The 12,983-nt window shown below is 40.0% G+C and overlaps 1 protein-coding gene across 9 annotated transcripts in view; it reads left to right on the top strand.

The window, feature by feature from the left end:
* Window positions 1-12,983, top strand: part of ERBIN (erbb2 interacting protein) — a 114,427-nt gene that overhangs the window by 35,330 nt on the left and 66,114 nt on the right. For 8 of the 9 annotated variants that reach the window (XM_056513371.1, XM_056513365.1, XM_056513368.1 and 5 more), the window contains one exon: window positions 4,496-4,552. The exons of the other annotated variant lie outside the window; for it this stretch is intronic. The gene's annotated coding sequence lies outside the window, so the exon portion shown is untranslated. The remainder of the gene's footprint in view (window positions 1-4,495; window positions 4,553-12,983) is intronic. 9 annotated transcript variants of the gene reach the window in all.

The following is a 12,983-nucleotide window of genomic DNA, read 5'->3' on the forward strand; positions in this document are numbered from 1 at the left end:
ATGCTGTATGTCAGAAATCACTTCCTTGTTCTCTGTGTGCCTTAACAGAGTTTTCAGGAGGATCTGCTCAATGATCTTTATGGGCAGTGGGGTGAGACCTGACTGACTTGTAAATTCCATGGGTCTTTATTTTCCTTTTTAAAAATGGGGGTTATGCATCCTTTTTCCAGTCAGTAGAACTTATACAACTTGTCAAGTATGATAGGTAGCGGCTTACCTACTTCCTCTGTCAATTCCTTCAGGATCTGTGGATGTACTCATCAGATCCCATGGACTTGTGAACCTTCATGTTCACTTAGGTGGTCTCAAACCTGATCTTCTCTACAGCAGGTAGTTAGTTCTGGATTCTTCTGGTCCCTGCCTTTGCCTTCTGCAGCTCTGGTGAGGTGGCTGGAGAACTTGCCAATGAAGACTGAGACAAAAAAAGGAGTTGAGTGCTTTGGCCTTTTCCATGTCCCAGGTAGCCAGTTTTCCCATTGTCTTTGGACAGGACCCACATTTTCATAGTCTTCTTTTTATCACCACGTGCCTATAGAAATAATAGAAATCACCTTCCTTCTTTAAGGAAGGAACCTTGAAGATCATCAAATTCACACCCTCCATCTGTGGACACTTCCAAGCATGGGGTGTCCACAACTTCTTTGGGCAGTCTGTTTCAGTACCTCATCACTCTCATAGTAAAGAATTTCTTGTACTGGACATGGTACTCCTGATGAGGTATTACAAGGGCAGAGGAGAGAGGCAGAATCACGTCCCTCAGCTGCTGTTTTGATACAGACCAGGATACAGTTGGCTTTCTGGGCTGTGAGCACACACTGTTGTCCAGCTTTTTATCCAGGAGAACCCTCAAGAACCCCCTATTGATAGGCTTATTCTCACTGAGTTTACCTCCCAGTCTGTGTTCATATCTGAGATTGTCCTGACCTAAGTGCAGCACCTTCCATTTGGCCTTGTTGAGCTTCGATGCTTTCATGGACCTGCTTTTGAAGCTTCTTCCAATTCCCTCTGTATGGCAGAGCTTTTCTTGTTGTCCTTGATGCCCCTGACCAGATTTAATATTACCAGTGCTTTAGTTTTCCTAGCCTGATCTCTGACTGCTCAGACAATCTTTCACTATTTTTCTTAGGCTGTCTGTCCTTGTTTTCACCCTCTGTAGGCTAAAGCGAATGGTAAGTTGGAACCAAAATACTTCAGTGGAATGAGAAATACTTGCTCGCTCAGTTGTGAGCAGCTCCTGGAGCACGAGAGCCAGACCAACAGTCCATCTGGAAAGCATTGTCTAGTAGCGTTAGGGTTTTAATTAAGGAAGAGTAAGAACAGGATGGATGCATAATATGGTTTCCCCAATACTCTCTCCATAAAGCTGAGTGCTAGAGCTTTTTGATTAGAGAAACATATTGAGACTCTGTCTGTGATTGATATCATGTGCTAGAGTATGGTTAAATTAAGATTTCATTTGGTCTTTTTACCTTGAGGGTAAGTTACCACTAGTCATCTAAAGTACCTGTTACCACTTCTGGAAAACAGCTAGGAAAGTGGTAATCTGAGCTAGCTGAGGTCTCTGTAGTGTTGCAGCCTTAGGGGGAAGGGAGCACCTAAGATTTGTAGATAGTCATTGGTTGAAAGGAATGAGAAATCAGATGATCCACAAAAGCTTATGAAGTTTTATTAGTAAATTATACACTTGGCTTGCAAATTGGTATGTTAGTACCCTGAGCTCTTATATAAGCATGTGGCTATGGATTTTGGACAAAGGGGTAGGGTGTAAGGGAAGAGAGAGAGATTAATTAAACGAGAGGGACAAAGAAAGGGAAAGAGGAAGGAAAGAAAGAGATTACCAGTCCTGGCTGCAGCATCAGTTCAGCTGATGGCATATGTGGAGCCACTGCCTGGGTTTAGATCAGGGTACCTACTAATAGATAAGCTTTCCCTGCCCGGGAGATAAGTGTCACACTTTCTATGTGAATTGTTTATCACTCACAGTCCAGGCTCTTGTGGAAATGGATCAGAGGGCTTTGGGTCTTTGGTCTTGTTCTATGCATACAGTCCATGCCTGCTTCTCCACTTCATTTCTCTGTTTGTGCTGTTCTGAGTTGTGCTTATCTCCAGGAGGTAGATCAAAGACTTTTTTCCCAGAAAAGTGCTGTCCTGCCTCTGTATGGCCCCTTGTCCAGTCACATCTTGTTCTTTCTCACAGTGTGTTATTGCCAACAGTCCTTGGCTGTTATTACCTACAGTCCTTGGTTGGTGCCACAGCCACCCTGCTATTGGTGTTTGAGACAAACACATCAGCTCCTTGTCTTCTAGATTTCTGCGGTTCTGGTGCATGGTTAGTTTGAGCTCCTCTAAATATTGCAGTTTATTTTCTTAGAGAGGTTGTTGTGCTTTCCTGCAAGCTGTGTGGTGATAGGAGGTTTCTGCTATTGGAAACTCATCAGTGCTTACAGTTGTAGTTACAGCACATTCTTAGCTGTCGCCTCATGATAGAGGCTTAAAGTTATGTGACTCAATGTCACAGTTTCAAGTGACATTATGGAAACATCAGTTGCACTGAGTTCATTGCTTTTGTTTGATTTTGTAACTGATGTCTCTTGTTCAGAGACTTGTGTAGCTGCTAAATTTGTAAAGCAGCGTGACTTGAAATATCTAGGTAGAGTGTATTCTTCCCCTCATGCACACACTTCCTGTATTTTTGCCTCTGGATGTTTGAGATGGGACGAGTTGCTTTTTCGTGGTTTGGAAGTCTGCAAATAGTTCAAATGGTAATGATTCCCTACCACTGGATTTTATTCTTTTAGGCATTTCAACAGCGACAGTCAAACAGGTGTCAGGAAATGAGGCAAGAGTAATCTCTTTTTGTTTATTGTTTTTGTGATGATTATAGGGCTAGCTATTTCTTTGATAGTTTTTCTACTGTGAATGCTTTGCCTGCAGACTCTTGACCTTAGGTCTTTATCTTTCAGAGGCACAATCACCCGACTTTCTCTTTGTCGGATCCAGTTCTGCATTGTTGTGTTCTCTGGATGAATTCTGCTTATCCTAGCAAAACTGCAGACCTGTATTTCTTCTTTTTGGGAGTTTGTGTACAGTGTCTCTGAAATAGCTTTTGTAGGGATCACATGGTTTTGCAGTAGGAGCAAAGTGCTGTGGGAAAGAAGCATGCAGGCATGGCAATTTGACTGACGCTTCTAAGAGCCCCAGTTTCAGAATCTGGTTTGATTGTTGATATCTTTCTTGATCTTTTAAATTCTCTTGAGTGGCTCTGCTCTGCGTTTCTGAGGCTGGCTAAGCTAATAGAGATTTTTTTTTTTTTTTTTTTTTTTTTTTTTTAAGTAGGGAACTTGAAAGGCTTGTGGATTTGATACTACTTTCACCCCTTGCTGGTTGCATGTCTTGGATGCCCTTCTATTGAAAAAAATTAAAGTGTAGTGTATTGGAGTTCATTTGATATGAATGCAGAAGCTTACACCAGTGACTCCCAAATGAGGAATAGAACATGTGATATGCAGAAGTTGATTGTAGTGCAGTCCTGCTGTGGCAGTCCTGACTTCTGTGGGAGTTCATTGTGCTGTTTTTTACCCCAATAGAAGGAACGTGCTTTTCTCCTGGAACAAATTGATTGTAAATCTCTCTCAGGATCTATTTATTTTTATGGTGGCCTAATTCTGCTTTTATTGGAAAAAATGAAATATAGTTCCATTTATAGGCAATTCTTTTGAATGAAGCTACTACCTATGATCCCCACAATTTAAATTCTTCTCTAGATACTGAAAACTTGACAGATTATACTTTGCTTGACTTAGCTTCTTATCTGCTGTACATAACTTTGTGCTTGGTTAGATGATCTGTCTGACTACAGTGACATTTAATTCCTCTGAAGATATGTTGTACTTCTGCCTTTGTTGAAGGCAGAGTAAATCCTTCTCATCAGTCCAGCCACTAATTTTGTGTGTGTTCAGTCAAAAACACTGGATGCTTTCATTTGTTTTTAATTGTTCTACTTCAGTGAAGTTAGCATCAGAGGTCTGTTATGGCTTATAAAAAGCACTGCAACTTTCTAAAAAATTCCTGAAGTTAACAATGCAAAAATTTACTCTTTTCATCTTTGGTTAATTTTTGATGTATTTTTTTCTTGGAATTCTTCAGAACTGTATGCAAGAGAAAACTATGTGATACTTAATATTTTAATATAGTAACAATAAAGGGAGTAAAAATGAAACAACTTGGAGACAGAGTACTGTAAAATAAAAACACTGCAAAAAGCAATGCTTTGTACACAAACCATTGTTCTCCCTTAAAAGAATATATGCAGTTTTTCTGTATTGGAAATCTTTCAAGTACTCTGGAATATTCAAGCTGTTGTTGACACAAATGTAAAGCTTTTCTTTTAACAAAACCAAAACTACAAAAGCCAAAAGACTACCCAACCCAGTACAAGAAAATAGTAGTTTGTTCTTACCTTTTTGACTAAAATTTGTCCCTTTGTCTCAAACAGAATGTTGACTTTGAAAGCTCAGGGAAGAAGCAGCAGGGAGAAGAAAGTAACACAGTGGTAAGTGTATTTTTCTTTCCTCTGGACCAACAGCCTAGTGTGTTAAAATAGAAACCCTCTTATTTATTCATATACTGTTATAATTGCTTTGAATTCAAAGCACTTGAATTTTATTCTGCATCGCATCTCATGTTGCTTTGAAGGCAGTTTTTTTTAGTTCTGAGTATCTGTTGAAGACCCAAGTAAATTGTATCTATTTACATATATTTGTGTGCATATATAGAAAGGGCAATATATGGAAAGGAAAATAATTTGTTTTAAAGCTCACTGTCCATTATTAAGTGTTTTTGCTTGAGAACTTTAAAATACTGAGTTTTGTAATTTTTTTTCAGTTCTTAGAAATGATAAGCATTTTTTTTTTGAAAACTTGGATAAAAGGTACTTGAAAATATAAGTTTTTAAGATAAAAGTTTTTGTTGAGCTTCTTACTGTCCTTTTTGGTTTGCTGCTCTAAAGCGTAGACATATATCATATCATATATTTTCTCTCTTACTGGTGTGTTAACATTTTTTAGCTAGAGAGCATATATAAAAAAGTGAGAAGTGTTAACAAGACGAAGTTTGATTTGCTTTCAAAGCTCTGTGGAAAAACAACACATGTTCAGAATCAGTTTTTTTCTTTATTAAATGATGTCAGTGCAGGTGGCACTAACTTGCTTTTGCCTCACACTGTAAGGGTTTGTAGAGGCAAGTATTTTTCATGAATAAAAAGTGCACCCAATAGAATATTTAGTCATCAGAAGGTCTATATGAATTCCTGTAGAGGAATGGTTAGTGCTTAGTCCCTCTCCTGTCCAGAAAAAAAACCCAACAACATATGACAGCAGCTTCCATCTGCTCTGATTTTATTAATAGCATTGCTCAGATTGTGGAAGTGCTAATAACTATTGACTCCTCAATGACTGTAATTTTGAGACTATAAAATAGTGGTTCAAAGGATACAAAACCTTCTGCATATTTTATCTAGTATTTCTATAAACAGCATATGCTTAATAGAGAGAAGCATGTGCGCATGTTTGTGTTTTCTAACCTTTTGTGTAACCTACAATGCTGTAGGCTTTGTGTGCTTTGGCATTCTCCACTGAGCTAATAATCTGCGGTGTTGCTGCACTGCCTCAGCTGTGCCTGCTGCACCATAATGTTTGTTGCTTCCTATGGGCAAATGGCTAGCAATGCCTCTTGCCTTCACTTCCACTCTCCTCATTCGTCTCTTTTGACTTTGGTGTATATATATATATATATGTCTTTTCACTGTATAACTAGAGGAATTAAGACACTATTCCTTTCTGCTGGAATAGATGCTGACTGTATGCGATACAAAATATTTTCTCATACAGTAGTAATTCCTCAAAAAATGAAACCTGAAGCATAAGCTGTTTATTATAGTTTTTTACCTATGCCAGAGGCTTTTAGTTTGGCTGCTCTGTGTATTTAAATTTTATTGTTTTCTTTATATAGTAAGTCAGGAATTTGTTTCCATAGATCTCTTTCACTGTAGCAATGAAAGAAAATGACGTTATTTGATGTAGAAATTAGTGGATTTGGAAAGCAAAGCAGTTCTGAAGTAGCTTGGCTCCAGTTAGCTGTACCAAATAGCTGTGATTACTAGGTATATAGTAATTGTGATTATTCCCACTGCGTATTTAAAAAAAATCTGGCTAGTGGGGGATGGAGTGCACTTCAATATCCTGTTGGGATAAATATTTCATATTTCTGGCTATGTATTAACTTAAAAATGAGAAAAAATAAATCCGAACTGTGTCAGTTCCATAATGTAAAGGAATTTTTTAGCCGTCTGAAAACATCAGTGTTGAAATACTGAAATATCAATGTCATGACTTTTGAAGAAGCTTGGGTTGTTGCATATTCCATGAAGATTTGTGGGACTCCTGCAGTTTCCTTCAGATTTCAGTCTGCCATTGTAAAAATCACTGATTTATATGGTACTTCTTTTTTATGTAAGGAAGAGAAGTGGATGAGATTCAAAGGCAGTAGTTTGAAAAATCAATTTATTCCTCCCTCTTAAGGTTTTCTTAGTAACATGACAAATACACACCCAAAGAATATGCAATCAAGTGAAACATCAGAAATGAAGCTCAGATCTGATGCTAATCTCAGCAGTGCTGTTGATGGTATCCAATTAGAAACCATTCTTTAGAGGAAGTATTACACTGACACTTACTTGGATAGATTTACTGTCCAGATGGAAGTTATTTTCTAGGGCTGTCTCAGAAAAAGAGCAAAAGAAAATGTGTAAGAACATACTTGCAGCAACCTGGGCTGCAGTTGTGTTACAAGAGTGTGTGTGTGTGTGTGCACTGCTGTGTATTGTTAAGTAGTGTTATATGAAAAGTCAATATCAATATTTTTTAAAAAACATAACAAGTACATTTGCTTGGTTATCTGAACATTATAAAATTTTATTTTTTCCTGTAAATTTAATCTGTAATTTTTCTCTTTCCCCTTTTTTTGTTTTGTAAGGATATTGCTGTAAAAGATCTTGCCTTAAATTCAAAGAATCACAGAAGAGTTAACAGTTACAAGGGACCCCTGGAGATATCTCATCCCGGGCAGAGTCACGTAGAGCAGGGTGCAAAGGAGCCGGTCTATCTGGGTTTTGAATGTCTCCAGAGAGGGAGACTCCATGACCTCCTTGAGCAGCCTGTTCTACTGCTCTGCCACCCTCAACATAAAGTTGTTCTTCCTCATCTTGAGATGAATCCCCTCTCAGTCTTCTCTTCTCTAGACTAAACAGGTCCAGCTCTCTCAGTCTCTCCTCATAAGAGAGATGCTTCAGAGCCCTCATCATCTTTGTGACCCATCACTGGACCCTCTCTGGGAGCTCCTTGTCTCTCTGGTGCTGAGGAGCCCAGAACTGGACACAGCACTCCAGGTGTGGCCTCACCAGAGCCCAGCAGAGGGGGAGGATCAGCTCCCTTGGCTTCTGGCCACACTCTTCCCAATGCAGCCCAGGGTCCCACTGGGCCTCCTGGCCACAAGGACTCAGTGCTGGCTCATTGTCACCTTGAGATCCACCAAGACTCCCAGGTCCTTCTCTGCAGAGCTGCTCTTTAGTGGGGCAGCCCCAGCCTGTGCTGGTACTTGGGGTTATTCCTCCCCAGCTGCAGGACCCTGCCCTTGCCCTTGTTGAGCCTCATCAGGGTTCTCTCTGTGCAGCTCTCCAGCCTACCAAGGTCCAGCTGAAAGGCAGCAGAGCCTTCAGGAGTATCAGCCATTCCCCCAGTTTGTGCCATCAGCAAACCTGCTGAGGGTACCTTGGATCCCTTCATCCAGGCCAGTGATAAACAAGTTGAGGGAGACTGGACCCAGTATTGATCCCTGGGGAACACCACTGCCTGCTGGATTCTACTGCCCTGATCCTGACCCTCTGAGCTCTGCCATTCAGCCAGTCCTTGGTCCACCCCACTGTCCATTCATCCAAACCATGTTTCCTGTGCCTACCTGTGAGGATGTGATGGGAGATGGTGCCCAAAGCCTTGCTGAAGTGGAGGCAGACAACATCCACTGCTCTTCCCTCACCTACCCATCCTTTCTCCAGCCTTCCTCTCCTTGCCCCAAGGTCTGGGATTTCTGAGGTCTGGCCTCAGTAATTAACACTGAAGAAAAGAGAGCATTCATGAATTCTGCTTCTCTGTCTTCCTTCACCAGGACACCCATCTGATTCAGCAGTGATTCCACATGTTCCCTAGAATTCCTTTTGCTGAGGATATACTTGTAGAATCCCTGCTTGTTGTCCTTGATATTCCTGTACAGACTCAACTGGAAGTGGGTTTTGGTCTTCCTTGTCACCTCCTTGCATTCTGTGACAATGTTCCTGTCATCCTCTCATGTGACCTGTCTCTTTTTCCACATTCCATAAATTTTATTCTTCTGTTTGAGACTTGTTAGAAACTTCCTGCTCATCCATAAAGGGTTCCTGCCCCCTTTGCTTAATTTTTGGTTCATGGGAATGCACTGGTCTTGAGCTTGGAGGAAGTGATGTGAATATTGACCAGCTTTTTGTATCCCCTTCTCCTCTAGAGCCCTAACCCATGAGATTCCGCTAAGCAGGTCTCTGAAGAGGCTGAAGTTAGCTTTTGGAAGTTAATGGTTCTAGTCCTGATTGCAGCTTTGCCTCACCTACACAGGACCTAGAGTTCCACTATCTCATGGTTGCCACAACCAAGGCTGTCCCCAGCCTTCACATTCTCAGTCTTTCCTGGCTTGTTTATACAAGGTACAGTAATACACCTTTCCTGGTTGGCTCTTCTACCATTTAAGTGAAAAAGTTACCATCAGTGATCAGCAGGAACTTCTTGGATTGTGTGCTAGGTTGTGTTGTCTCTCCAAAAAACAGTAGGGTGATTGAATTACAGATTTATTCTCAGATATATATCTGACTTACTGATGTCTTGGTCTAGGCTTATAAAGATATTGAGTATTACTGCATTTCAGTTAAAGGCTGCATTTGAAATAGAATATTCTATTACATAGTTTATTTGCCAGAGATTTTTTTCTTCTCAGTTTAAAAATAATACTTCTGTTCTGTTTGGACAGAGTCATTCTGTCGTTTTGTCATTGTTAAGGCCATTGCCATGATAAGGCCAAGTACTGCTGACTGCTTTATTGCAGAAAAGAATAAGAAATAATAATTCTAAAGAGTTCTTTTGATATGCTTAGGATGGGCTTTACTAGTCAAAATTAACTCTTGAGGTTTGTTTTAGTGTAGGCAGTTTAGATAAACTTTTCAGCTAAAAAGTATCTGTTACAACACATACCTAGCTAGAGATTTAGTTCCAGTAAAACAGGAAAATGCTGTTGTTGAACAAAGAAAATGTTACTGATACAGGTAACACCATTGCAACTGCAACAAGTAAAGGGATTTTGTAATATGGTTTGATGAGAAGCTTCAGGTTCTAATTGTGTAAAGGATTTCAGTTTATTTTAAATCACAGGAAAATAGAAATGGTAGATTGAAATCTGGTAAGAATTTATTTATAGAAGGTGAAAGAGATAATTTAAGCAAAAATCTCCAGAATTCATACCTGACATTGCTTTTCTGAATTATCTGAATTAATTGAAATTGTCTTGCTGCCATGGCTCTAGGAGATGTGTGGGTGGTTTCTTTTGGTCGTTTTAATATATAGAGACACTGAGAAATTGCAGCATAGTTAACCCCAAGAAAATTTTTAACTTGGTATTTTGGCAAGCTAAGAGTAGAGAATGGCTGGTTTTGGTTACATTCTGGTATGCTGGATCAGTTAAAAACTGATTTCTGAGCTCTCTGTTTCCTTAGTTTTCCCAAAAAAAAATTAGCAAGCATCCTTAATACTTTTTCATTTAACAATTGGCTATTCATGGTATTTACTAACATGTTCTTCCTCTTGTTACTATTCACTATTGTTGTTTCAAAAGTAATGCCTTTTATTTCTTTTTCTCTGAATGCCATCTGTGAGCAAGCGCAGCGTGTTTTTTGGTGTTCCTTGCATCCCTGGGGACACACAGCCAGATGCAGTTGAGCATTGTTTTTATGCCAGAACCAGGGAGCCTCGGACTATAGCTTCATATTAAAATGGTGTCCATTTTAGTTCAGATCACTTGTTCTTTCTCCCAAGTGCCATACTTTGGTTCATTTGTTTGTACTGATATGTTTGCCAGTCTCATTCAGTGAAATGTATGACATAACCAGTCCAGTTTGGGCATTTTTTTTCCTAGAAGAGACATAAAGAAATAGCTTGGAGAAGGAAGGGAGGAAGAAGTGAAAATACCACCAAATGAGGCTTCACCACCTCAACCAGAGAGTGCCAGTGATACTTAAAAAGGGAAAGTTTCTTCGCCGTACAGGCTGTCTTTGCATGTTTCAGGTCCTTGTCAGTGGCCATCAGGTTTGAATCATTCTTTCCTTTCCCAAAGATGGCAAGAAAAGGGATTAAAGAGAAACACAGTTTCAAGCTAAGGTGCGCAAAATGATGATTACAGTTTGTTATTTTAAGAGTTCACCTTTCCTGCCCAACAGGACTGAATTGATGTTAGGGGAAGTCTGTGCCAAACCTTAGTGCCACCCCCTACACACTTCCCTCCTCCTCACCCCCCACTGTGATTTCCGGATGAGTAAGAGGTGCCAAGTACTTTGAGTTTAAAGAGTGAATAATTCTGTGCTCCATTTACTCTAAAAAACTAGGATATTTTGTGTTCCTTCTAGCAGTACTATGTTGTTTATAGTTTTCCCAAATGCATGAGAATAAGTGCTGTTTTTAACGGGAAGATATTCATGTAAATTGTACTTTTCACAATATAACATCTCTCATTAAGAAACCACAAAGTCTGTGTTTTGGTCTCTTCTGTGGTACTTGTTGCTGCTTTAGGCAGAGAAAACACTTTCATAATTCGTTTCAACATGAAAATGTTGGGACATCTGTCAGTTGACCAATTAAGCCCTTATTTGTCAGGCAGTATGTTAGTTTACATACTCCCCAACACAATCTTTCCCTTTTCTGTGTTTATGTGTGCTCAGCTCCATAATTATACACTAGTTTGTAAACAGTGAGGTGGACAAAAAAGTACTTCATGGTGTATTTTGTGTGCCTAGTTTGTCTTACCTTTCTGTATAGACATCTGATAGCTGGTTTCATTTTCAGCTGCTGCTGGTGTAACATCCTTTTACATGGCCTGGGAGGGGGAAGTAGTGCTTTCTTGACCATAAGAGATCCCATCCTGTTAGCATCCGTCACGAAATCTAATACAGTGAAACTTTTTTTTTTTTTTTGCTGCTTTCAAAACAAATTAACATAGACTGAGGACAAAGTTTACTGTGATCTTAAACTCTACTTGAGGTTAAACTGAAAATGTCCTGTGGGGTTCTGGCAGGTTTACAGATGCTGTTGGACTGCCAGGTACTTGGGTGAGGTGAGTATGCAGGGAATCATCAGAGTTCGAGGGAAGACTGATGGTGCACTGAATGATGCTAGTCTCTTCTGGATTAGAATTTAGTGCATATCCAAGCTTGCTGTTGATCTTGTTTTCTTTCATTGGTCTTCAAACCAATGCTTTTCTTTTCAGCTTCATTTTACAATAATTTACAATAATTATTGTATTCTATTCAGTTTTACTGTTTATGGTTTGTATTGGGTGTAGGCAGCAAGGATTTTGTAGTTTGGTATGATGTCCCACCTGTAAGGGGAAGGGAGAACCCAAGGTTTGTTGATGCCTTTCAAAAGGAATAACTAAAATTAGAGGGTACACAAAAGCTTATCAAGTTTTGTTAGTTAATTAAACTTGGCATAGAAGTTGGTGTGTTAGTCCTGCACCTCCTAATGTAACTACACAGCAGTGGATTTTAGATAAAGGATTAGGGTGAAAAGAGAGAGACTAATTAAAGATAGAGAGAGGGGGAGTAAGAGAGAGAGCTACTCCTGGCTCATGTGTTGATCTAGCCATTAGGGTCCCAAGGGTACCCGTGCACCTGGGCTTGGTTTTGGGTGCCTTTTTGATAGATAAGCTTTCCCTGCCTGGGAGATAAATTTCACACTTTTTATTTGCTTACCACTCACAGTCCATTCTTCCAGATCCTTGTGGAGATGTGTCAGAGGGCTTTGGATCTTTGGTGGGCTTTTTCCCTCATACAGTCCGTGCCTGCTTCTCCACCTCATTTCTCTGTTTGTGCTGTACAGCACCAGGAAGTAGATCAAAGACCTTTGTCCCAGAAAAGTGCTGTCCTACCTCCGTATGGCCCCTTGTCTGTCACATCTTGTTCTTTCTCACAGTGTGTTATTGCCAGCAGTCCTTGGCTGTTATTACCTACAGTCCTTGGTTGGTGCCACAGCCACCCTGCTATTGGTGTTTGAGACAAACACATCAGTCCTTATCTTCTGGGATCCTGCAGGGGGTCTGCAGGTGTGACTTCACCACATGCAGAAGCTGCCTGAAGTTTCCCATGCTGGATGGAACTAATTCCAGCTGTTTCCAAGATGAGCCCACTACTGGCCAAAGCTGAGTTGGTCAGCAATCTTGGTAGCACCTCTGTGATAGCATATTTAAGGAAGTATTAAAAACAACTGTACAATAGCCAGGAAGAGAAGTGGGACTATGAGACAAACAGGACCAGTGAAGAAGGGGGTGAAGGTGTCCCAGCAGCCAGAACAGAGATTCCCCTGCAGACTATTGTCCAAGGTGGAGCAGATATACATCTGCAGCCTGTGCAGAATGATGTATTTAGCTTCCTATTCCTTGAAGAAGTGAAAAAACTGCAAAACATACCAAGAACTATATAAAGGTATTAACTTTCCTGTTGCCTGTGAACAGTGGACCTCAGGTAAATTTGTGTCAAGGCTTTAATGGTTTAGGGAACACGGGAGTTTTATTTGTGTTTCAGGTTCTTGTTTTTTTTTTGTTTTTTTTTTTTCTTTAATACCTTTATTATGTCTGCCTCATAA

The sequence above is a fragment of the Oenanthe melanoleuca genome, chromosome Z (genome assembly GCF_029582105.1).
Source record: "Oenanthe melanoleuca isolate GR-GAL-2019-014 chromosome Z, OMel1.0, whole genome shotgun sequence".
NCBI lineage: Eukaryota > Metazoa > Chordata > Aves > Passeriformes > Muscicapidae > Oenanthe > Oenanthe melanoleuca.